The 26,379-nt window shown below is 44.5% G+C and overlaps 1 long non-coding RNA gene and 1 pseudogene across 2 annotated transcripts in view; one reads left to right on the forward strand and one right to left on the reverse strand.

The window, feature by feature from the left end:
- The window catches only part of LOC307181097, a 183,421-nt gene that overhangs the window by 98,228 nt on the left and 58,814 nt on the right, over positions 1 to 26,379 (forward strand). The window lies entirely within an intron of this gene.
- Positions 18,781 to 19,914, reverse strand: LOC307181092 (protein-L-isoaspartate O-methyltransferase domain-containing protein 2-like; annotated as a pseudogene). The gene has a single exon. The product of its transcript is annotated as a protein-L-isoaspartate O-methyltransferase domain-containing protein 2-like (transcript).

The following is a 26,379-nucleotide window of genomic DNA, read 5'->3' on the forward strand; positions in this document are numbered from 1 at the left end:
GGTTAAAGGGACTGACTCTCCAAGTGGGGAGAGTGTTAGTAAAGCGTCTGGAATGTTGCACCCGAGTACCAGGGGAGGATAACTGAGACATATTTGAGCATGTCTCCCGTTCACATGGTTGATCATACTCTGGGTTCCACATGCATGTTTTAGCTGAAGGAAGAATACCTAAAACCTGGGTAGTTGAAACCCGTGGAATGGGTACCATGCAATATGACTTCAAAGGGTCTTCATTTGCTCACCGAACCTCTCCAATCCTATCACTGCTGCGTTTATGCCCCTGTACACATGATTGATTCTCTTTCGGAGACATAGCAATCCATAGGTTTTAAGATACTTACTAGTCAGGTACATTCTTAGGCGTTTAATATGCGGTGTTGAGTCCATTTCGTTGAGCAAGGAGTAGCTCTTGTCTATTCCATATTTGGCTTAAGGAACTTTATCTGTGCTCATTTCAATCTCTGGTGTTATGCAGCACCCCAACTCACCTTTCCCCTTAAGCAAGCATAAGTTGGTTTTCTAAATTTGAGACCCTGTTCTGTTCTGTAATTCAGTTCCTGTGTAGCCAAGTTTACATTCCGTGTATTACTGATATCTTATGATATTTCTATTTCTGTGTGACTTATTTCAGTTAGATTCATCATACCTGAATCCACTCATTGTGCTGCTAAGGGCCTGATGACACAGATTTCATTGCTGAGTGATATTGCTTTGTAAGTAAATACCAGAACTTCTTTATCCATTTTTCACCTTCTGCGATGTTGAACTTGTACTGTAAACGAGGTTCCTGTAAACAGAGGCGTCCCAAAATTTGGGGTGGCTGTGTCTTTTTGATTTTAATTTCCCTAAGCTATAGGACCATAAGTGGAAGTGCCCTAGGCTCTGTTGCTTTGTTTTTTAGATGTTTCAGGAAACACCATACACTTCTCCCCAGTGTCTGTTGGCAATTTACATCCCACCCATCACCATAACAAGGCTCCCAGTTCTCCATGGCCTGTCCTGCCTTTCTGGATTTTACACTTTTTTCAGATGGCCCTTTTGACCAGGGGGGAAGTGAGACTTCATTGTAGTGCAGATTTCCTTTGCAAGCTTGCTTGGTTGGCCAAAAAGGGCGTATGCGTTTTTTCCTGAATATATTCAGGAAAAAACGCATACGCCCTTTTTGGCCAAGTGCATCATTGTGGACGTTCTGCCTCTTTTCCTATGCTTTCAATGCAATTCCAGTCTACCTCCTGAAATCGGTTTCCTGCAATTCTGCCCTGCTATCAAGTCCTCTTGGCAGCCTTACTTCAGTCTATTTTTGGACGATAGCTGTCATTTATAACTCTGCAGGTTTGTGAATTACAGTGCCCCTGAGCTCCTTTCTTCAACTCGCTTTCTTGTGAGCTGGCCGCAACACCGCAGGATGGCTTCAGGCCCTAATCTGGTTCCGGCACGGCACGCTGAGCCTTTGGTTAATTCCTCTTCCTGGTGGGAAATGAGAGTTAAATTTGCCCGTCCACACACCTCCAGCTAGTCTCTCATTGGTTCTCGCTATTCCTGTTCATCTTCCGCAGAAATTGCAAACTGGGCCAAACAGGAGGTTAAAGACACTGACTCTCCAAGTCGGGAGAGTGTTAGTAAAGCGTCTGGAATGTTGCACCCGAGTACCAGGGTACGAAAACTGAAACATATTTGAACACGTCTCCCGATCACATGGTTGATCATACTCTGGGTTCCACATGCATGTTTTAGCTGAAGGAAGAATACCTTAAACCTGGGTAGTTGAAACCCGTGGAATGGGTACCATGCAATATGACTTCAAAGGGTCTTCATTTGCTCACTGAACCTCTCCAATCCTATCACTGCTGCGTTTATGCCCCTGTACACATGCTTGATTCTCTTTCGGAGACATAGCAATCTATAGGTTTTAAGATACTTACTAGTCAGGTACATTCTTAGGCGTTTAATATGCGGTGTTGAGTCCATTTCGTTGAGCAAGGAGTAGATCTTGTCTATTCCATATTTGGCTTAAGGAACTTTATCTGTGCTCATTTCAATCTCTGGTTTTATGCAGCACCCCAACTCACCTTTCCCCTTAAGCAAGCATAAGTTGGTTTTCTAAATTTGAGACCCTGTTCTGTTCTGTAATTCAGTTCCTGTGTAGCCAAGTTTACATTCCGTGTATTACTGATAACTTATGATGTTTCTTTTTCTGTGTGACTTATTTCAGTTAGAATCATCATACCTGAATCCACTCATTGTTATGCTAAGGGCCTGATGACATAGATTTCATTGCTGAGTGATATTGCTTTGTAAGTAAATACCACAACTTCTTTATCCATTTTTCACTTTCTGCGATGTTGAACTTGTACTGTAAACGAGGTTCTTGTAAACAGAGGCGTCCCAAACTTTGGGGTGGCTGTGTCTTTTTGATTTTAATTTCCCTAAGCTATAGGACCATATGTGGCAGTGCCCTAGGCTCTGTTGCTTTGTTTTTTAGATGTTTCAGGAAACACCATAAACTTCTCCCGAGTGTCTGTTGGCAATTTACATTCCGCCCATCAGCATAACAAGGCTCCCAGTTCTCCATGGCCTGTCCTGCCTTTCTGGATTTTACACTTTTTTCAGATGGCCCTTTTGACCGGGGGGAAGTGAGACTTCATTGTAGTGCAGATTTCCTTTGCAAGCTTGCTTGGTTGGCCAAAAAGTGCGTATGCGTTTTTTCCTGAATATATTCAGGAAAAAACGCATACGCCCTTTTTGGCCAAGTGCATCATTGTGGACGTTCTGCCTCTTTTCCTATGCTTTCAATGCAATTCCAGTCAACCTCCTGAAATCGGTTTCCTGAAATTCTGCCCCGCTTTCAAGTCCTCTTGGCAGCCTTACTTCAGTCTATTTTTGGACGATAGCTGTCATTTATAACTCTGCAGGTTTGTGAATTACAGTGCCCCTGAGCTCCTTTCTTCAACTCGCTTTCTTGTGCCCTGGCCGCAACACCGCAGGATGGCTTCAGGCCCTAATCTGGTTCCGGCCCGGCATGCTGAGCCTTTGGTTAATTCCTCTTCCTGGTGGGAAATGAGAGTTAAATTTGCCCGTCCAGACACCTCCAGCTAGCCTCTCATTGGTTCTCGCTATTCCTGTTCATCTTCCGCAGAAATTGCAAACTGGGCCAAACAGGAGGTTAAAGGGACTGACTCTCCAAGTGGGGAGAGTGTTAGTAAAGCGTCTGGAATGTTGCACCCGAGTACCAGGGGAGGAAAACTGAGACATATTTGAACACGTCTCCCGATCACATGGTTGATCATACTCTAGGTTCCACATGCATGTTTTAGCTGAAGGAAGAATACCTTAAACCTGGGTAGTTGAAACCCGTGGAATGGGTACCATGCAATATGACTTCAAAGGGTCTTCATTTGCTCACCGAACCTCTCCAATCCTATCACTGCTGCGTTTATGCCCCTGTACACATGCTTGATTCTCTTTTGGAGACATAGCCATCCATAGGTTTTAAGATACTTACTAGTCAGGTACATTCTTTGGCATTTAATATGCGGTGTTGAGTCCATTTCGTTGAGCAAGGAGTAGCTCTTGTCTATTCCATATTTGGCTTAAGGAACTTTATCTGTGCTCATTTCAATCTCTGGTTTTATGCAGCACCCCAACTCACCTTTCCCCTTAAGCAAGCATAAGTTGGTTTTCTAAATTTGAGACCCTGTTCTGTTCTGTAATTCAGTTCCTGTGTAGCCAAGTTTACATTCCGTGTATTACTGATATCTTATGATGTTTCTTTTTCTGTGTGACTTATTTCAGTTAGAATCATCATACCTGAATCCACTCAATGTGCTGCTAAGGGCCTGATGACACAGATTTCATTGCTGAGTGATATTGCTTTGTAAGTAAATACCACAACTTCTTTATCCATTTTTCACTTTCTGCGATGTTGAACTTGTACTGTAAACGAGGTTCTTGTAAACAGAGCCGTTCCAAACTTTGGGGTGGCTGTGTCTTTTTGATTTTAAATTCCCTAAGCCTTAGGACCATAAGTGGCAGTGCCCTAGGCTCTGTTGCTTTGTTTTTTAGATGTTTCAGGAAACACCATACACTTCTCCCAAGTGGTTGTTGGCAATTTACATCCCGCCCATCAGCATAACAAGGCTCCCAGTTCTCCATGGCCTGTCCTGCCTTTCTGGATTTTACACTTTTTTCAGATGGCCCTTTTGACCGGGGGGAAGTGAGACTTCATTGTAGTGCAGATTTCCTTTGCAAGCTTGCTTGGTTGGCCAAAAAGGGCGTATGCGTTTTTTCCTGAATATATTCAGGAAAAAACGCATACGCCCTTTTTGGCCAAGTGCATCATTGTGGACGTTCTGCCTCTTTTCCTATGCTTTCAATGCAATTCCAGTCTACCTCCTGAAATCGGTTTCCTGCAATTCTGCCCCGCTTTCAAGTCCTCTTGGCAGCCTTACTTCAGTCTATTTTTGGACGATAGCTGTCATTTATTACTCTGCAGGTTTGTGAATTACAGTGCCCCTGAGCTCCTTTCTTCAACTCGCTTTCTTTTGAGCTGGCCGCAATACCGCAGGATGGCTTCAGGCCCTAATCTGGTTCCGGTACGGCACGCTGAGCCTTTGGTTATTTCCTCTTCCTGGTGGGAAATGAGAGTTAAATTTGCCCGTCCAGACACCTCCAGCTAGCCTCTCATTGGTTCTCACTATTCCTGTTCATCTTCCGCAGAAATTGCAAACTGGGCCAAACAGGAGGTTAAAGGCGCTGACTCTCCAAGTGGGGAGAGTGTTAGTAAAGCGTCTGGAATGTTGCACCCGAGTACCAGGGGAGGAAAACTGAGACATATTTGAACACGTCTCCCGTTCACATGGTTGATCATACTTGGGTTCCACATGCATGTTTTAGCTGAAGGAAGAATACCTAAAACCTGTGTAGTTGAAACCCGTGGAATGGGTACCATGCAATATGACTTCAAAGGGTCTTCATTTGCTCACCGAACCTCTCCAATCCTATCACTGCTGCGTTTATGCCCCTGTACACATGCTTGATTCTCTTTCGGAGACATAGCAATCCATAGGTTTTAAGATACTTACTAGTCAGGTACATTCTTAGGCGTTTAATATGCGGTGTTGAGTCCATTTCGTTGAGCAAGGAGTAGCTCTTGTCTATTCCATATTTGGCTTAAGGAACTTTATCTGTGCTCATTTCAATCTCTGGTTTTATGCAGCACCCCAACTCACCTTTCCCCTTAAGCAAGCATAAGTTGGTTTTCGAAATTTGAGACCCTGTTCTGTTCTGTAATTCAGTTCCTGTGTAGCCAAGTTTACATTCCGTGTATTACTGATATCTTATGATGTTTCTTTTTCTGTGTGACTTATTTCAGTTAGAATCATCATACCTGAATCCACTCATTGTGCTGCTAAGGGCCTGATGACACAGATTTCATTGCTGAGTGATATTGCTTTGTAAGTAAATACCACAACTTCTTTATCCATTTTTCACTTTCTGCGATGTTGAACTTGTACTGTAAACGAGGTTCTTGTAAACAGAGCCGTTCGAAACTTTGGGGTGGCTGTGTCTTTTTGATTTTAAATTCCCTAAGCTATAGGACCATAAGTGGAAGTGCCCTAGGCTCTGTTGCTTTGTTTTTTAGATGTTTCAGGAAACACCATACACTTCTCCCGAGTGGTTGTTGGCAATTTACATCCCGCCCATCAGCATAACAAGGCTCCCAGTTCTCCATGGCCTGTCCTGCCTTTCTGGATTTTACACTTTTTTCAGATGGCCCTTTTGACCGGGGGGAAGTGAGACTTCATTGTAGTGCAGATTTCCTTTGCAAGCTTGCTTGGTTGGCCAAAAAGGGCGTATGCGTTTTTTCCTGAATATATTCAGGAAAACACGCATACGCCCTTTTTGGCCAAGTGCATCATTGTGGACGTTCTGCCTCTTTTCCTATGCATTCAATGCAATTCCAGTCTACCTCCTAAAATCGGTTTCCTGCAATTCTGCCCCGCTTTCAAGTCCTCTTGGCAGCCTTACTTCAGTCTATTTTTGGACGATAGCTGTCATTTATAACTCTGCAGGTTTGTGAATTACAGTGCCCCTGAGCTCCTTTCTTCAACTCGCTTTCTTGTGAGCTGGCCGCAACACCGCAGGATGGCTTCAGGCCCTAATCTGGTTCCGGTACGGCACACTGAGCCTTTGGTTATTTCCTCTTCCTGGTGGGAAATGAGAGTTAAATTTGCCCGTCCAGACACCTCCAGCTAGCCTCTCATTGGCTCTCGCTATTCCTGTTCATCTTCCGCAGAAATTGCAAACTGTGCCAAATAGGAGGTTAAAGGCGCTGACTCTCCAAGTGGGGAGAGTGTTAGTAAAGCGTCTGGAATGTTGCACCCGAGTACCAGGGGAGGAAAACTGAGACATATTTGAACACGTCTCCCGTTCACATGGTTGATCATACTTGGGTTCCACATGCATGTTTTAGCTGAAGGAAGAATACCTAAAACCTGGGTAGTTGAAACCCGTGGAATGGGTACCATGCAATATGACTTCAAAGGGTCTTCATTTGCTCACCGAACCTCCCCAATCCTATCACTGCTGCGTTTATGCCCCTGTACACATGCTTGATTCTCTTTTGGAGACATAGCAATCCATAGGTTTTACGATACTTACTAGTCAGGTACATTCTTAGGCGTTTAATATGCGGTGTTGAGTCCATTTCGTTGAGCAAGGAGTAGCTCTTGTCTATTCCATATTTGACTTAAGGAACTTTATCTGTGCTCATTTCAATCTCTGGTTTTATGCAGCACCCCAACTCACCTTTCCCCTTAAGCAAGCATAAGTTGGTTTTCTAAATTTGAGACCCTGTTCTGTTCTGTAATTCAGTTCCTGTGTAGCCAAGTTTACATTCCGTGTATTACTGATAACTTATGATGTTTCTTTTTCTGTTTGACTTATTTCAGTTGGAATCATCATACCTGAATCCACTCATTGTTATGCTAAGGGCCTGATGACATAGATTTCATTGCTGAGTGATATTGCTTTGTAAGTAAATACCACAACTTCTTTATCCATTTTTCACTTTCTGTGATGTTGAACTTGTACTGTAAACGAGGTTCTTGTAAACAGAGGCGTCCCAAACTTTGGGGTGGCTGTGTCTTTTTGATTTTAATTTCCCTAAGCTATAGGACCATAAGTGGCAGTGCCCTAGGCTCTGTTGCTTTGTTTTTTAGATGTTTCAGGAAACACCATAAACTTCTCCCGAGTGGCTGTTGGCAATTTACATTCCGCCCATCAGCATAACAAGGCTCCCAGTTCTCCATGGCCTGTCCTGCCTTTCTGGATTTTACACTTTTTTCAGATGGCCCTTTTGACCGGGGGGAAGTGAGACTTCATTGTAGTGCGGATTTCCTTTGCAAGCTTGCTTGGTTGGCCAAAAAGGGCGTATGCGTTTTTTCCTGAATATATTCAGGAAAAAACGCATACGCCCTTTTTGGCCAAGTGCATCATTGTGGACGTTCTGCCTCTTTTCCTATGCTTTCAATGCAATTCCAGTCAACCTCCTGAAATCGGTTTCCTGAAATTCTGCCCCGCTTTCAAGTCCTCTTGGCAGCCTTACTTCAGTCTATTTTTGGACGATAGCTGTCATTTATTACTCTGCAGGTTTGTGAATTACAGTGCCCCTGAGCTCCTTTCTTCAACTCGCTTTCTTTTGAGCTGGCCGCAATACCGCAGGATGGCTTCAGGCCCTAATCTGGTTCCGGTACGGCACGCTGAGCCTTTGGTTATTTCCTCTTCCTGGTGGGAAATGAGAGTTAAATTTGCCCGTCCAGACACCTCCAGCTAGCCTCTCATTGGTTCTCGCTATTCCTGTTCATCTTCCGCAGAAATTGCAAACTGGGCCAAACAGGAGGTTAAAGGCGCTGACTCTCCAAGTGGGGAGAGTGTTAGTAAAGCGTCTGGAATGTTGCACCCGAGTACCAGGGGAGGAAAACTGAGACATATTTGAACACGTCTCCCGTTCACATGGTTGATCATACTTGGGTTCCACATGCATGTTTTAGCTGAAGGAAGAATACCTAAAACCTGGTTAGTTGAAACCCGTGGAATGGGTACCATGCAATATGACTTCAAAGGGTCTTCATTTGCTCACCGAACCTCTCCAATCCTATCACTGCTGCGTTTATGCCCCTGTACACATGCTTGATTCTCTTTCGGAGACATAGCAATCCATAGGTTTTAAGATACTTACTAGTCAGGTACATTCTTAGGCGTTTAATATGCGGTGTTGAGTCCATTTCGTTGAGCAAGGAGTAGCTCTTGTCTATTCCATATTTGGCTTAAGGAACTTTATCTGTGCTCATTTCAATCTCTGGTTTTATGCAGCAACCCAACTCACCTTTCCCCTTAAGCAAGCATAAGTTGGTTTTCTAAATTTGAGAACCTGTTCTGTTTTGGAATTCAGTTCCTGTGTAGACAAGTTTACATTCCGTGTATTAGTGATATCTTATGATGTTTCTTTTTCTGTGTGACTTATTTCAGTTAGAATCATCGTACCTGAATCTACTCATTATGCTGCTACGGGCCTGATGACATAGATTTCATTGCTGAGTGATACTGCATTGTACGTAAGTACCACAAGTTCTTTATCCATTTTTCACTTTCTGCGATGTTGAACTTGTACTGTAAACGAGGTTCTTGTAAACAGAGCCGTTCCAAACTTTGGGGTGGCTGTGTCTTTTTGATTTTAATTTCCCTAAGCTATAGGACCATAAGTGGCAGTGCCCTAGGCTCTGTTGCTTTGTTTTTTAGATGTTTCAGGAAACACCATACACTTCTCCCGAGTGTCTGTTGGCAATTTACATCCCGCCCATCAGCATAACAAGGCTCCCAGTTCTCCATGGCCTGTCCTGCCTTTCTGGATTTTACACTTTTTTCAGATGGCCCTTTTGACCGGGGGGAAGTGAGACTTCATTGTAGTGCAGATTTCCTTTGCAAGCTTGCTTGGTTGGCCAAAAAGGGCGTATGCGTTTTTTCCTGAATATATTCAGGAAAAAACGCATACGCCCTTTTTGGCCAAGTGCATCATTGTGGACGTTCTGCCTCTTTTCCTATGCTTTCAATGCAATTCCAGTCTACCTCCTGAAATCGGTTTCCTGCAATTCTGCCCCGCTTTCAAGTCCTCTTGGCAGCCTTACTTCAGTCTATTTTTGGACGATAGCTGTCATTTATAACTCTGCAGGTTTGTGAATTACAGGGCCCCTGCGCTCCTTTCTTCAACTCGGTTTCTTTAGAGCTGGCCGCAACACCGCAGGATGGCTTCAGGCCCTAATCTGGTTCCGGTACGGCACGCTGAGTCTTTGGTTATTTCCTCTTCCTGGTGGGAAATGAGAGTTAAATTTGCCCGTCCAGACACCTCCAGCTAGCCTCTCATTGGTTCTCGCTATTCCTGTTCATCTTCCGCAGAAATTGCAAACTGGGCCAAACAGGAGGTTAAAGGCGCTGACTCTCCAAGTGGGGAGAGTGTTAGTAAAGCGTCTGGAATGTTGCACCCGAGTACCAGGGGAGGAAAACTGAGACATATTTGAACACGTCTCCCGTTCACATGGTTGATCATACTTGGGTTCCACATGCATGTTTTAGCTGAAGGAAGAATACCTTAAATCTGGAGAGTTGAGACCCGTGAAATGGGTACCATGCAATATGACTTCAAAGGGTCTTCATTTGCTCACCGAACCTCTCCAATCCTATCACTGCTGCGTTTATGCCCCTGTACACATGCTTGATTCTCTTTCGGAGACATAGCAATCCATAGGTTTTACGATACTTACTAGTCAGGTACATTCTTAGGCGTTTAATATGCGGTGTTGAGTCCATTTCGTTGAGCAAGGAGTAGCTCTTGTCTATTCCATATTTGACTTAAGGAACTTTATCTGTGCTCATTTCAATCTCTGGTTTTATGCAGCACCCCAACTCACCTTTACCCTTAAGCAAGCATAAGTTGGTTTTCTAAATTTGAGACCCTGTTCTGTTCTGTAATTCAGTTCCTGTGTAGCCAAGTTTACATTCCGTGTATTACTGATATGTTATGATGTTTCTTTTTCTGTGTGACTTATTTCAGTTAGAATCATCATACCTGAATCCACTCATTGTGATGCTAAGGGCCTGATGACATAGATTTCATTGCTGAGTGATATTGCTTTGTAAGTAAATACCACAACTTCTTTATCCATTTCTCACTTTCTGCGATGTTGAACTTGTACTGTAAACGAGGTTCTTGTAAACAGAGGCGTCCCAAACTTTGGGGTGGCTGTGTCTTTTTTATTTTAATTCCCCTAAGCTATAGGACCATAAGTGGCAGTGCCCTAGGCTCTGTTGCTTTGTTTTTTAGATGTTTCAGGAAACACCATACACTTCTCCCGAGTGTCTGTTGGCAATTTACATCCCGCCCATCAGCATAACAAGGCTCCCAGTTCTCCATGGCCTGTCCTGCCTTTCTGGATTTTACACTTTTTTCAGATGGCCCTTTTGACCGGGGGGAAGTGAGACTTCATTGTAGTGCAGATTTCCTTTGCAAGCTTGCTTGGTTGGCCAAAAAGTGCGTATGCGTTTTTTCCTGAATATATTCAGGAAAAAACGCATACGCCCTTTTTGGCCAAGTGCATCATTGTGGACGTTCTGCCTCTTTTCCTATGCTTTCAATGCAATTCCAGTCTACCTCCTGAAATCGGTTTCCTGCAATTCTGCCCCGCTTTCAAGTCCTCTTGGCAGCCTTACTTCAGTCTATTTTTGGACGATAGCTGTCATTTATAACTCTGCAGGTTTGTGAATTACAGTGCCCCTGAGCTCCTTTCTTCAACTCGCTTTCTTTTGAGCTGGCTGCAACACCGCAGGATGGCTTCAGGTCCTAATCTGGTTCCGGTACGGCACGCTGAGCCTTTGGTTATTTCCTCTTCCTGTTGGGAAATGAGAGTTAAATTTGCCCGTCCAGACACCTCCAGCTAGCCTCTCATTGGTTCTCGCTATTCCTGTTCATCTTCCGCAGAAATTGCAAACTGGGCCAAACAGGAGGTTAAAGGCGCTGACTCTCCAAGTGGGGAGAGTGTTAGTAAAGCATCTGGAATGTTGCACCCGAGTACCAGGGGAGGAAAACTGAGACATATTTGAACACGTCTCCCGTTCACATGGTTGATCATACTTGGGTTCCACATGCATGTTTTAGCTGAAGGAAGAATACCTTAAACCTGGAGAGTTGAGACCCGTGTAATGGGTACCATGCAATATGACTTCAAAGGGTCTTCATTTGCTCAACGAACCTCTCCAATCCTATCACTGCTGCGTTTATGTCCCTGTACACATGCTTGATTCTCTTTCGGAGACATAGCAATCCATAGGTTTTAAGATACTTACTAGTCAGGTACATTCTTAGGCGTTTAATATGCGGTGTTGAGTCCATTTCGTTGAGCAAGGAGTAGCTCTTGTCTATTCCATATTTGACTTAAGGAACTTTATCTGTGCTCATTTCAATCTCTGGTTTTATGCAGCACCCCAACTCACCTTTACCCTTAAGCAAGCATAAGTTGGTTTTCTAAATTTGAGACCCTGTACTGTTCTGTAATTCAGTTCCTGTGTAGCCAAGTTTACATTCCGTGTATTACTGATATCTTATGATGTTTCATTTTCTGTGTGACTTATTTCAGTTAGAATCATCATACCTGAATCCACTCATTGTGCTGCTAAGGGCCTGATGACATAGATTTCATTGCTGAGTGATATTGCTTTGTAAGTAAATACCACAACTTCTTTATCCATTTTTCACTTTCTGCGATCTTGAACTTGTACTGTAAACGAGGTTCTTGTAAACAGAGCCGTTCCAAACTTTGGGGTGGCTGTGTCTTTTTGATTTTAATTTCCCTAAGCTATAGGACAATAAGTGGCAGTGCCCTAGGCTCTGTTGCTTTGTTTTTTAGATGTTTCAGGAAACACCATACACTTCTCCCGAGTGTCTGTTGGCAATTTACATCCCGCCCATCAGCATAACAAGGTTCCCAGTTCTCCATGGCCTGTCCTGCCTTTCTGGATTTTACACTTTTTTCAGATGGCCCTTTTGACCGGGGGGAAGTGAGACTTCATTGTAGTGCAGATTTCCTTTGCAAGCTTGCTTGGTTGGCCAAAAAGTGCGTATGCGTTTTTTCCTGAATATATTCAGGAAAAACCATATACGCCCTTTTTGGCCAAGTGCATCATTGTGGACGTTCTGCCTCTTTTCCTATGCTTTCAATGCAATTCCAGTCTACCTCCTGAAATCGGTTTCCTGCAATTCTGCCCCGCTTTCAAGTCCTCTTGGCAGCCTTACTTCAGTCTATTTTTGGACGATAGCTGTCATTTATAACTCTGCAGGTTTGTGAATTACAGTGCCCCTGAGCTCCTTTCTTCAACTCGCTTTCTTGTGACCTGGCCGCAACACCGCAGGATGGCTTCAGGCCCTAATCTGGTTCCGGCCCGGCATGGTGAGCCTTTGGTTAATTCCTCTTCCTGGTGGGAAATGAGAGTTAAATTTGCCCGTCCAGACACCTCCAGCTAGCCTCTCATTGGTTCTCGCTATTCCTGTTCATCTTCCGCAGAAATTGCAAACTGGGCCAAACAGGAGGTTAAAGGGACTGACTCTCCAAGTGGGGAGAGTGTTAGTAAAGCGTCTGGAATGTTGCACCCGAGTACCAGGGGAGGAAAACTGAGACATATTTGAACACGTCTCCCGATCACATGGTTGATCATACTCTAGGTTCCACATGCATGTTTTAGCTGAAGGAAGAATACCTTAAACCTTGGTAGTTGAAACCCGTGGAATGGGTACCATGCAATATGACTTCAAAGGGTCTTCATTTGCTCACCGAACCTCTCCAATCCTATCACTGCTGCGTTTATGCCCCTGTACACATGCTTGATTCTCTTTCGGAGACATAGCAATCCATAGGTTTTAAGATACTTACTAGTCAGGTACATTCTTAGGCGTTTAATATGGGGTGTTGAGTCCATTTCGTTGAGCAAGGAGTAGCTCTTGTCTATTCCATATTTGGCTTAAGGAACTTTATCTGTGCTCATTTCAATCTCTGGTTTTATGGAGCACCCCAACTCACCTTTACCCTTAAGCAAGAATAAGTTCGTTTTCTAAATTTGAGACCCTGTTCTGTTCTGTAATTCAGTTCCTGTGTAGCCAAGTTTACATTCCGTGTATTACTGATATCTTATGATGTTTCTTTTTCTGTGTGACTTATTTCAGTTAGAATCATCATACCTGAATCCACTCATTGTGCTGCTAAGGGCCTGATGACACAGATTTCATTGCTGAGTGATATTGCTTTGTAAGTAAATACCACAACTTCTTTATCCATTTTTCACTTTCTGTGATGTTGTACTTGTAGTGTAAACGAGGTTCTTGTAAACAGAGCCGTTCCAAACTTTGGGGTGGCTGTGTCTTTTTGATTTTAATTTCCCTAAGCTATAGGACCATAAGTGGAAGTGCCCTAGGTTCTGTTGCTTTGTTTTTTAGATGTTTCAGGAAACACCATACACTTCTCCCGAGTGGTTGTTGGCAATTTACATCCCGCCCATCAGCATAACACGGCTCCCAGTTCTCCATGGCCTGTCCTGCCTTTCTGGATTTTACACTTTTTTCAGATGGCCCTTTTGACTGGGGGGAAGTGAGACTTCATTGTAGTGCAGATTTCCTTTGCAAGCTTGCTTGGTTGGCCAAAAAGGGCGTATGCGTTTTTTCCTGAATATATTCAGGAAAAAACGCATACGCCCTTTTTGGCCAAGTGCATCATTGTGGACGTTCTGCCTCTTTTCCTATGCTTTCAATGCAATTCCAGTCTACCTCCTGAAATCGGTTTCCTGCAATTCTGCCCCGCTTTCAAGTCCTCTTGGCAGCCTTACTTCAGTCTATTTTTGGACGATAGCTGTCATTTATAACTCTGCAGGTTTGTGAATTACAGTGCCCCTGAGCTCCTTTCTTCAACTCGCTTTCTTTTGAGCTGGCCGCAACACCACAGGATGGCTTCAGGCCCTAATCTGATTCTGGCATGGCACGCTGAGCCTTTGGTTAATTCCTCTTCCTGTTTGGAAATGAGAGTTAAATTTGCCCGTCCAGACACCTCCAGCTAGTCTCCATTGGTTCTCGCTATTCCTGTTCATCTTCCGCAGAAATTGCAAACTGGGCCAAACAGGAGGTTAAAGGGACTGACTCTCCAAGTCGGGAGAGTGTTAGTAAAGCGTCTGGAATGTTGCACCCGAGTACCAGGGTACGAAAACTGAGACATATTTGAACACGTCTCCCGATCACATGGTTGATCATACTCTAGGTTCCACATGCATGTTTTAGCTGAAGGAAGAATACCTTAAACCTGGGTAGTTGAAACCCGTGGAATGGGTACCATGCAATATGATTTCAAAGGGTCTTCATTTGCTCACCGAACCTCTCCAATCCTATCACTGCTGCGTTTATGCCCCTGTACACATGCTTGATTCTCTTTTGGTGACATAGCAATCCATAGGTTTTAAGATACTTACAAGTCAGGTACATTCTTAGGCGTTTAATATGCGGTGTTGAGTCCATTTCATTGAGCAAGGAGTAGCTCTTGTCTATTCCATATTTGGCTTAAGGAACTTTATCTGTGCTCATTTCAATCTCTGGTTTTATGCAGCAACCCAACTCACCTTTCCCCTTAAGCAAGCATAAGTTGGTTTTCTAAATTTGAGACCCTGTTCTGTTTTGGAATGCAGTTCCTGTGTAGCCAAGTTTACATTCCGTGTATTACTGATATCTTATGATGTTTCTTTTTCTGTGTGACTTACTTCAGTTAGAATCATCATACCTGAATCCACTCATTGTGCTGCTAAGGGCCTGATGACACAGATTTCATTGCTGAGTGATATTGCTTTGTAAGTAAACACCACAACTTCTTTCTCCATTTTTCACTTTCTGCGATGTTGAACTTGTACTGTAAACGAGGTTCTTGTAAACAGAGCCGTTCCAAACTTTGGGGTGGCTGTGTCTTTTTGATTTTAATTTCCCTAAGCTATAGGACCATAAGTGGAAGTGCCCTAGGTTCTGTTGCTTTGTTTTTTAGATGTTTCAGGAAACACCATACACTTCTCCCGAGTGGTTGTTGGCAATTTACATCCCGCCCATCAGCATAACAAGGCTCCCAGTTCTCCATGGCCTGTCCTGCCTTTCTGGATTTTACACTTTTTTCAGATGGCCCTTTTGACCGGGGGGAAGTGAGACTTCATTGTAGTGCAGATTTCCTTTGCAAGCTTGCTTGGTTGGCCAAAAAGGGCGTATGCGTTTTTTCCTGAATATATTCAGGAAAAAACGCATACGCCCTTTTTGGCCAAGTGCATCATTGTGGACGTTCTGCCTCTTTTCCTATGCTTTCAATGCAATTCCAGTCTACCTCCTGAAATCGGTTTCCTGCAATTCTGCCCCGCTTTCAAGTCCTCTTGGCAGCCTTACTTCAGTCTATTTTTGGACGATAGCTGTCATTTATAACTCTGCAGGTTTGTGAATTACAGTGCCCCTGAGCTCCTTTCTTCAACTCGCTTTCTTTTGAACTGGCCGCAACACCGCAGGATGGCTTCAGGCCCTAATCTGGTTCCGGTACGGCACGCTGAGCCTTTGGTTATTTCCTCTTCCTGTTGGGAAATGAGAGTTAAATTTGCCCGTCCAGACACCTCCAGCTAGCCTCTCATTGGTTCTCACTATTCCTGTTCATCTTCCGCAGAAATTGCAAACTGGGCCAAACAGGAGGTTAAAGGCGCTGACTCTCCAAGTGGGGAGAGTGTTAGTAAAGCGTCTGGAATGTTGCACCCGAGTACCAGGGGAGGAAAACTGAGACATATTTGAACACGTCTCCCGTTCACATGGTTGATCATACTTGGGTTCCACATGCATGTTTTAGCTGAAGGAAGAATACCTTAAACCTGGAGAGTTGAGACCCGTGGAATGGGTACCATGCAATATGACTTCAAAGGGTCTTCATTTGCTCACCGAACCTCTCCAATCCTATCACTGCTGCGTTTATGCCCCTGTACACATGCTTGATTCTCTTTCGGAGACATAGCAATCCATAGGTTTTAAGATACTTACTAGTCAGGTACATTCTTAGGCGTTTAATATGCGGTGTTGAGTCCATTTCGTTGAGCAAGGAGTAGCTCTTGTCTATTCCATATTTGGCTTAAGGAACTTTATCTGTGCTCATTTCAATCTCTGGTTTTATGCAGCACCCCAACTCACCTTTCCCCTTAAGCAAGCATAAGTTGGTTTTCTAAATTTGAGACCCTGTTCTGTTCTGTAATTCAGTTCCTGTGTAGCCAAGTTTACATTCCGTGTATTACTGATATCTTTTTTTTTTTTTGCCGTAACTACCTTTATTGGTATCGCTTGTGTATCAGTTCATCAAAACCTTTGTTTCATATTTCTCGCCTTAATCCCCTGAAAGTTCCAGATGGGCAAAAATACTTTTAAATACGCAGCTGGCTTCTGTCTTATGTGCTTAATATTATACATTTGTTGCTTGTTTTGCACATGTCTATGGCTGCACTACTTGGAAGACGAAAGTCACATATAAAAATACAGACTAATCGAAACACAAAAGTCAGCCATTGTCTAGAATGTGGTTTACAATACAGAGCTTGCAGACAACACAGACTATATATATAAGTCATCTGTCTGAAAACAGAAAGTAGTGTCTCATACTGACTCCGGAGAAAGGTGCTGACACACAGGGAAACTCACTGATGATTCTCCTTTATGTTTATTAGATAGATCAATACCAAATTATTTCACATATATTATATTCAATATCTATATATATATATCTTGTAACCAAATTCTGGTTTAAAAGTCACAAACCAACATGTAAATACAAAATGTTAGGAAAGGTTTAACATACATAGGGGAAAACATGTCTTATGCCTCGCAAAGACTTTCTACAATCTAGCATAAAGGCAAATGTGGTTGAAAAAAAAGGAAATCCATATACAATTACAGAAAAACATTTAGTCAAGCCACCTAATATAAAATATTTCAGATATCATGTCCAAAAACGTCCACGTGTTGCAGAGGTCTCTACAAATCAATTAGAATGACGTCAACAAGATCTGCAAACCGAAGTCTTAGCAAGTAAACGTGACTCATGCTTTTCTCTCTGAGACAATGAGGCTTGACGTTCAGTTAAAGGCAGGTAAACACGACTATGAAGAAACCCTTCTTTACAACAGCTTAACGGTACCCATTTAGGGCAATACACCCGCTTTCCCAGCTATGTGTGCACGCAGTTTTCTGTGATAAAATGACTCAGTTACTTTAAAAAAGCATAAATGGCAAAACAAAATAACCAGAACTCCGTGAAGCTGGTAAAACCACAAAGACACTGAAATCCAGCAACTCCTGAGAGGCTGAGAGATCAAATGAATCATAAAATCTGGATGACTCTGATTTGGGGTTTAACTTTGGTTAAAACTGAAAAGTCTGAAAAGAACCAATGTTTTGGAAGAAGCAGTGTCACTTGTAAACATCCTGCCACCTAACTAAAAGGACGGCCTCTTCTTCTAGACCCACGACTTAATAAGACAGGAAGCTCTCAACACACAGCGCTGGAGAAGATGGATTCCACAAGTCAAACTTGAGTGAAACTGTTCTAATGCAATGTACCAAACACGCGTTTGTTCTTAGGAAAAATTACAAAACTAACAAATATTTTTCTCCAGAATTATAAAAGATAAAATCTATGAATCAGTACTGTTATGTGATTACAGAACAATAGCCAACTGAAAAAAAAAACAAAACACCAACCCACAGGCCGTCTACACCGTCCCCAATCCATTTCCTGCAGCCAGTACTTCCCACCTGCTCTGAGGACTGAGCCTTAGACACCGTTGACTGTATTTAAAGTTGAGTCAACAGTACTCTCTGTCTCTGGGGCAAAAGTAATGCAGCTCATTACTTACACACAACACTTGTTTCATTCTTCAGGACTTTCTTTGACGGGATTACTCAATGTTGGTTACTTTAAAGGTAACAAAAGGTGTCAGAAAAAAATGCCTTGGAATTCTTTTGCAATTCCACAAAGACACCTGGCAATCTGATACGTTCATTCCTCTCCCCATCACAATTTTTGTTTTTTAAAATTACAATTGACAACTCATGTAAGATGTAATTAATTTACTTAAAATAAGAGAGGGCTTTTCAATCAAGTATCCACGTTCCAAATAACTAAAACATTTAGTTAAATCTTTTAAATTAATCTTTTAATAAATCTTTAATTACTCGGTGCCAGTAATTAAGAGGTTGATTCCGTAAAATTCAAACTTGCACATAGGCGTGTCCCACTCAGAAAAGATTTCATACACTTAGCAACTTGTGCTTTTTGTCTCACCTTTTATAAGAAACACAGATTAATTTCAACTTCAGTTTTCCTTTCTGATGCAGACACGTGTACCTTGTGTAAGAAACGGTCTCCAGGCCACCTCCACGTGTAGACCTCAGCATTTCCTGAGAGTGTGAAGTCAACCCCTCCTCCAGGAGACTCTCGCCCTTTTGAGACATTCCCCCTTGCACCTTATGTTTGTCAGACTATGTTTACAGAAATCAGATGACTGGATGAAAACTCTACAGGACAGTCAAGGACAGACGAGAAGACGAGATGCAGAGCGGGAGCCCCTTCCTCCTCCAGTGCACCTGCTGCGGGCAGCCCTCCAGGAAGGCTTGGCCTCCTCCCCTGGACCATAGACTTACTTTTCTCTGTAATAAAGCAGGTAGTACTTCAGGGGATCTGGCAGAGGGAGGCTCAGGACCTTCTCACGCAGGAAGTTCACCGGGGGCTCGGGCTTGGTGTCCGGCGGGGTTGTCACCTCTTCTTCTTGCCGCTCGTCTTCCAGGTCTCCGCAGCTGGTGTCATCAGAGGGGTTGGAGAGCCGACTGGCAAACACCTCTTTGTCCAAAAAGACAATCGTTTCCATTCGGTGGCGGCGAACTCTCCTCCGTTTAAACCTGGGAGTGTTCTTCAGTCCGTTCCCGTTTTTGTTCACAGCTTCCTGGTGGATGACCTTCTTAATGGTGCCCCGGATGGCAATGCGCGCCAGGTCCTGGAGGCTGCGAACCGCCAGGGGTGTGGACAAGTCGTGATTCTCCTGACTCCGACTGGCAGGGCTGGACGAGTGGAGCAAAAGACACAGCCAGAATCTTTTTGGTTTCCCAGGCGGAAGGACCCGTCCGAGTTATCTTAGTCAACTTCTCTTCCAGCGGCATGACCAGGACGCCCCCGACTTTGAGGAGGCTCTTCATGTACCCCTCGTGCTGCTTCTGCACGCCTGCCCCGCAGTACACCCGGTCATACTGAGAGCAGCCTGGAGAGATCTCCAGGCAATTGCCGGTGACGAAGGAGGGCTCGCAGAAGTCAAACTTGTCGAAGCTGTCACTCGTCCTGATGAAAAAGTCCAGCTTCTGCTTCGCATACTCTGTCACATCTGAATGGAGTTCCACCCCGTGGTTCACACCAAAAGGACCGAGGATGAGCCCCACCATGGAGCTGAGGTAGCCGGTGCCGCTGCCCAGGTTCAGGAAGGAAAGGCCAGGCTGCAGGTCCAGGGCCTCCATCACCTCCGAATAGATGCACGGAGCAGAGAGGTGGATGTTCCCGTGCTTCCACGCCAGGTCCTTGTACGCGTTCTCCTTAAACTCCTCGAGGTAATAGTCGGCGCGGTCAACAGCTCGGAAGGCCTGCTCCACCAGCTCGGAGCGGATGTACTGCGCCGCCTTCAGATGGTCTATCAGCTCGTCGTTGTCTTCACCAGCACTCACCGCGCCTCCCATCTTCGGGACCGCGCTTACAGAAAGCTGCCGCTGGAGAGACCTTGGGAACCCCCGGAACGCTGGAGGGTGGACCCCCGGGGAGGGGGGAGGGGCGACGGGAGACGCCTGGGACGCGGAGGGGTGTTTATGCTTGGGGGTGGGGAACGAGAGGACAGCGGAAGAGGACAGGAAGACGGGGAGAGGAGAATGCGGCCCTGGGGGAGGGTCCGGGAGCCCGGGACCACGGGAAGGGGAGGGGTGGAGAGGAGGGAGAGAGGGGGAGGGGGCCGAGGGGCCGCACCGCCCCCATAACCCGCTGCAGGCCGGGCCGAGGGCGGCGGCGGCGGCGGCGGCGGCTCAGTACCTCCTGGCTCGGCGGGCCCGCGGAATCGGCCGCTGGGCCGCACCTGCAGCTCTTCCGGCACCCCTCGCCAGTCCGCCTCCCACTACGCAGCCCCGACCTCCGCCCTACTGATATCTTATGATGTTTCTTTTTCTGTGTGACTTATTTCAGTTAGAATCATCATACCTGAATCCACTCATTGTGCTGCTAAGGGCCTGATGACACAGATTTCATTGCTGAGTGATATTGCTTTGTAAGTAAATACCACAACTTCTTTATCCATTTTTCACTTTCTGCGATGTTGAACTTGTACTGTAAACGAGGTTCTTGTAAACAGAGCCGTTCCAAACTTTGGGGTGGCTGTGTCTTTTTGATTTTAAATTCCCTAAGCTATAAGACCATAAGTGGAAGTGCCCTAGGCTCTGTTGCTTTGTTTTTTAGATGTTTCAGGAAACACCATACACTTCTCCCGAGTGGTTGTTGGCAATTTACATCCCGCCCTTCAGCATAACAAGGCTCCCAGTTCTCCATGGCCTGTCCTGCCTTTCTGGATTTTACACTTTTTTCAGATGGCCCTTTTGACCGGGGGGAAGTGAGACTTCATTGTAGTGCAGATTTCTTTTGCAAGCTTGCTTGGTTGGCCAAAAAGGGCGTATGCGTTTTTTCCTGAATATATTCAGGAAAAAACGCATACGCCCTTTTTGGCCAAGTGCATCATTGTGGACGTTCTGCCTCTTTTCCTATGCTTTCAATGCAATTCCAGTCTACCTCCTGAAATCGGTTTCCTGCAATTCTGCCCCGCTTTCAAGTCCTCTTGGCAGCCTTACTTCAGTCTATTTTTGGACGATTGCTGTCATTTATAACTCTGCAGCTTTGTGAATTGCAGTGCCCCTGAGCTCCTTTCTTCAACTCGCTTTCTTGTGACATGGCCGCAACACCGCAGGATGGCTTCAGGCCCTAATCTGGTTTCGGCACGGCACACTGAGCCTTTGGTTAATTCCTCTTCCTGGTGGGAAATGAGAGTTCAATTGGCCCGTCCAGACACCTCCAGCTAGCCTCTCATTGGTTCTCGCTATTCCTGTTCATCTTCCGCAGAAATTGCAAACTGGGCCAAACAGGAGGTTAAAGGGACTGACTCTCCAAGTGGGGAGAGTGTTAGTAAAGCGTCTGGAATGTTGCACCCGAGTACGAGGGGAGGAAAACTGAGACATATTTGAACACGTCTCCCGTTCACATGGTTGATCATACTTGGGTTCCACATGCATGTTTTAGCTGAAGGAAGAATACCTTAAACCTGGAGAGTTGAGACCCGTGGAATGGGTACGATGCAATATGACTTCAAAGGGTCTTCATTTGCTCACCGAACCTCTCCAATCCTATCACTGCTGCGTTTATGCCCCTGTACACATGCTTGATTCTCTTTTGGAGACATAGCAATCCATAGGTTTTACGATACTTACTAGTCAGGTACATTCTTAGGCGTTTAATATGCGGTGTTGAGTCCATTTCGTTGAGCAAGGAGTAGCTCTTGTCTATTCCATATTTGGCTTAAGGAACTTTATCTGTGCTCATTTCAATCTCTGGTTTTATGCAGCACCCCAACTCACCTTTCCCCTTAAGCAAGAATAAGTTGGTTTTCTAAATTTGAGACCCTGTTCTGTTCTGTAATTCAGTTCCTGTGTAGCCAAGGTTCCACTCCGTGTATTACTGATATCTTATGATGTTTCTTTTTCTGTGTGATTTATTTCAGTTAGAATCGTCATACCTGAATCCACTCATTGTGCTGCTAAGGGCCTGATGACATAGATTTCATTGCTGAGTGATATTGCTTTGTAAGTAAATACCACAACTTCTTTATCCATTTTTCACTTTCTGCGATGTTGAACTTGTACTGTAAACGAGGTTCTTGTAAACAGAGGCGTCCCAAACTTTGGGGTGGCTGTGTCTTTTTGATTTTAATTTCCCTAAGCTATAGGACCATAAGTGGAAGTGCCCTAGGCTCTGTTGCTTTGTTTTTTAGATGTTTCAGGAAACACCATACACTTCTCCCGAGTGTCTGTTGGCAATTTACATCCCGCCCATTAGCATAACAAGGCTCCCAGTTCTCCATGGCCTGTCCTGCCTTTCTGGATTTTACACTTTTTTCAGATGGCCCTTTTGACCGGGGGGAAGTGAGACTTCATTGTAGTGCAGATTTCCTTTGCAAGCTTGCTTGGTTGGCCAAAAAGGGCGTATGCGTTTTTTCCTGAATATATTCAGGAAAAAACGCATACGCCCTTTTTGGCCAAGTGCATCATTGTGGACGTTCTGCCTCTTTTCCTATGCTTTCAATGCAATTCCAGTCTACCTCCTGAAATCGGTTTCCTGCAATTCTGCCCCGCTTTCAAGTCCTCTTGGCAGCCTTACTTCAGTCTATTTTTGGACGATAGCTGTCATTTATAACTCTGCAGGTTTGTGAATTACAGTGCCCCTGAGCTCCTTTCTTCAACTCGCTTTCTTGTGACCTGGCCGCAACACCGCAGGATGGCTTCAGGCCCTAATCTGGTTCCGGCCCGGCACGCTGAGCCTTTGGTTATTTCCTCTTCCTGGTGGGAAATGAGAGTTAAATTTGCCCGTCCAGACACCTCCAGCTAGCCTCTCATTGGTTCTCGCTATTCCTGTTCATCTTCCGCAGAAATTGCAAACTGGGCCAAACAGGAGGTTAAAGGGACTGACTCTCCAAGTGGGGAGAGTGTTAGTAAAGCGTCTGGAATGTTGCACCCGAGTACCAGGGTAGGAAAACTGAGACATATTTGAACACGTCTCCCGATCACATGGTTGATCATACTCTAGGTTCCACATGCATGTTTTAGCTGAAGGAAGAATACCTTAAACCTGGGTAGTTGAAACCCGTGGAATGGGTACCATGCAATATGACTTCAAAGGGTCTTCATTTGCTCACCGAACCTCTCCAATCCTATCACTGCTGCGTTTATGCCCCTGTACACATGCTTGATTCTCTTTCGGAGACATAGCAATCCATAGGTTTTAAGATAATTACTAGCCAGGTACATTCTTAGGCGTTTAATATGGGGTGTTGAGTCCATTTCGTTGAGCAAGGAGTAGCTCTTGTCTATTCCATATTTGGCTTAAGGAACTTTATCTGTGCTCATTTCAATCTCTGGTTTTATGCAGCACCCCAACTCACCTTTACCCTTAAGCAAGCATAAGTTGGTTTTCTAAATTTGAGACCCTGTTCTGTTCTGTAATTCTGTTCCTGTGTAGCCAAGTTTACATTCCGTGTATTACTGATATCTTATGTTGTTTCTTTTTCTGTGTGACTTATTTCAGTTAGAATCATCATACCTGAATCCACTCATTGTGCTGCTAAGGGCCTGATGACACGGATTTCATTGCTGTGTGATATTGCTTTGTAAGTAAATACCACAACTTCTTTATCCATTTTTCACTTTCTGCGATGTTGAACTTGTACTGTAAACGAGGTTCTTGTAAACAGAGGCGTCCCAAACTTTGGGGTGGCTGTGTCTTTTTGATTTTAATTTCCCTAAGCTATAGGACCATAAGTGGAAGTGCCCTAGGTTCTGTTGCTTTGTTTTTTAGATGTTTCAGGAAACACCATACACTTCTCCCGAGTGGTTGTTGGCAATTTACATCCCACCCATCAGCATAACAAGGCTCCCAGTTCTCCATGGCCTGTCCTGCCTTTCTGGATTTTACACTTTTTTCAGATGGCCCTTTTGACCGGGGGGAAGTGAGACTTCATTGTAGTGCAGATTTCCTTTGCAAGCTTGCTTGGTTGGCCAAAAAGGGCGTATGCGTTTTTTCCTGAATATATTCAGGAAAAAACGCATACGCCCTTTTTGGCCAAGTGCATCATTGTGGACGTTCTGCCTCTTTTCCTATGCTTTCAATGCAACTCCAGTCTACCTCCTGAAATCGGTTTCCTGCAATTCTGCCCCGCTTTCAAGTCCTCTTGGCAGCCTTACTTCAGTCTATTTTTGGACGATAGCTGTCATTTATAACTCTGCAGGTTTGTGAATTACAGTGCCCCTGAGCTCCTTTCTTCAACTCGCTTTCTTGTGACCTGGCCGCAACACCGCAGGATGGCTTCAGGCCCTAATCTGGTTCCGGCACGGCACACTGAGCCTTTGGTTATTTCCTCTTCCTGGTGGGAAATGAGAGTTAAATTTGCCCGTCCAGACACCTCCAGCTAGCCTCTCATTGGTTCTCGCTATTCCTGTTCATCTTCCGCAGAAATTGCAAACTGGGCCAAACAGGAGGTTAAAGGGACTGACTCTCCAAGTGGGGAGAGTGTTAGTTAAGCGTCTGGAATGTTGCACCCGAGTACCAGGGGAGGAAAACTGAGACATATTTGAACACGTCTCCCGTTCACATGGTTGATCATACTTGGGTTCCACATGCATGTTTTAGCTGAAGGAAGAATACCTAAAACCTGGGTAGTTGAAACCCGTGGAATGGGTACCATGCAATATGACTTCAAAGGGTCTTCATTTGCTCACCGAACCTCCCCAGTCCTATCACTGCTGCGTTTATGCCCCTGTACACATGCTTGATTCTCTTTCGGAGACATAGCAATCCATAGGTTTTAAGATACTTACTAGTCAGGTACATTCTTAGGCGTTTAATATGCGGTGTTGAGTCCATTTCGTTGAGCAAGGAGTAGCTCTTGTCTATTCCATATTTGGCTTAAGGAGCTTTATCTGTGCTCATTTCAATCTCTGGTTTTATGCAGCACCCCAACTCACCTTTCCCCTTAAGCAAGCATAAGTTGGTTTTCTAAATTTGAGACCCTGTTCTGTTCTGTAATTCAGTTCCTGTGTAGCCAAGTTTACATTCCGTGTATTACTGATATCTTATGATGTTTCTTTTTCTGTGTGACTTATTTCAGTTAGAATCATCATACCTGAATCCACTCATTGTGCTGCTAAGGGCCTGATGACACAGATTTCATTGCTGAGTGATATTGCTTTGTAAGTAAATACCACAACTTCTTTATCCATTTTTCACTTTCTGCGATGTTGAACTTGTACTGTAAACGAGGTTCTTGTAAACAGAGCCGTTCCAAACTTTGGGGTGGCTGTGTCTTTTTGATTTTAATTTCCCTAAGCTATAGGACCATAAGTGGAAGTGCCCTAGGTTCTGTTGCTTTGTTTTTTAGATGTTTCAGGAAACACCATACACTTCTCCCGAGTGGTTGTTGGCAATTTACATCCCGCCCATCAGCATAACAAGGCTCCCAGTTCTCCAGGGCCTGTCCTGCCTTTCTGGATTTTACACTTTTTTCAGATGGCCCTTTTGACCAGGGGGAAGTGAGACTTCATTGTAGTGCAGATTTCCTTTGCAAGCTTGCTTGGTTGGCCAAAAAGGGCGTATGCGATTTTTCCTGAATATATTCAGGAAAAAACGCATACGCCCTTTTTGGCCAAGTGCATCATTGTGTACGTTCTGCCTCTTTTCCTATGCTTTCAATGCAATTCCAGTCTACCTCCTGAAATCGGTTTCCTGCAATTCTGCCCCGCTTTCAAGTCCTCTTGGCAGCCTTACTTCAGTCTATTTTTGGACGATAGCTGTCATTTATAACTCTGCAGGTTTGTGAATTACAGTGCCCCTGAGCTCCTTTCTTCAACTCGCTTTCTTGTGCCCTGGCCGCAACACCGCAGGATGGCTTCAGGCCCTAATCTGGTTCCGGCACGGCACGCTGAGCCTTTGGTTATTTCCTCTTCCTGGTGGGAAATGAGAGTAAAATTTGCCCGTCCAGACACCTCCAGCTAGCCTCTCATTGGTTCTCGCTATTCCTGTTCATCTTCCGCAGAAATTGCAAACTGGGCCAAACAGGAGGTTAAAGGGACTGACTCTCCAAGTGGGGAGAGTGTTAGTAAAGCGTCTGGAATGTTGCACCCGAGTACCAGGGGAGGAAAACTGAGACATATTTGAACACGTCTCCCGTTCACGTGGTTGATCATACTTGGGTTCCATATGCATGTTTTAGCTGAAGGAAGAATACCTAAAACCTGGGTAGTTGAAACCCGTGGAATGGGTACCATGCAATATGACTTCAAAGGGTCTTCATTTGCTCACGAACCTCTCCAGTCCTATCACTGCTGCGTTTATGCCCCTGTACACATGCTTGATTCTCTTTTAGAGACATAGCAATCCATAGGTTTTTAAGATACTT

The sequence above is a fragment of the Stenella coeruleoalba genome, assembly GCF_951394435.1.
Source record: "Stenella coeruleoalba genome assembly, contig: scaffold_57, whole genome shotgun sequence".
Classification (NCBI taxonomy): Eukaryota; Metazoa; Chordata; class Mammalia; order Artiodactyla; family Delphinidae; genus Stenella; species Stenella coeruleoalba.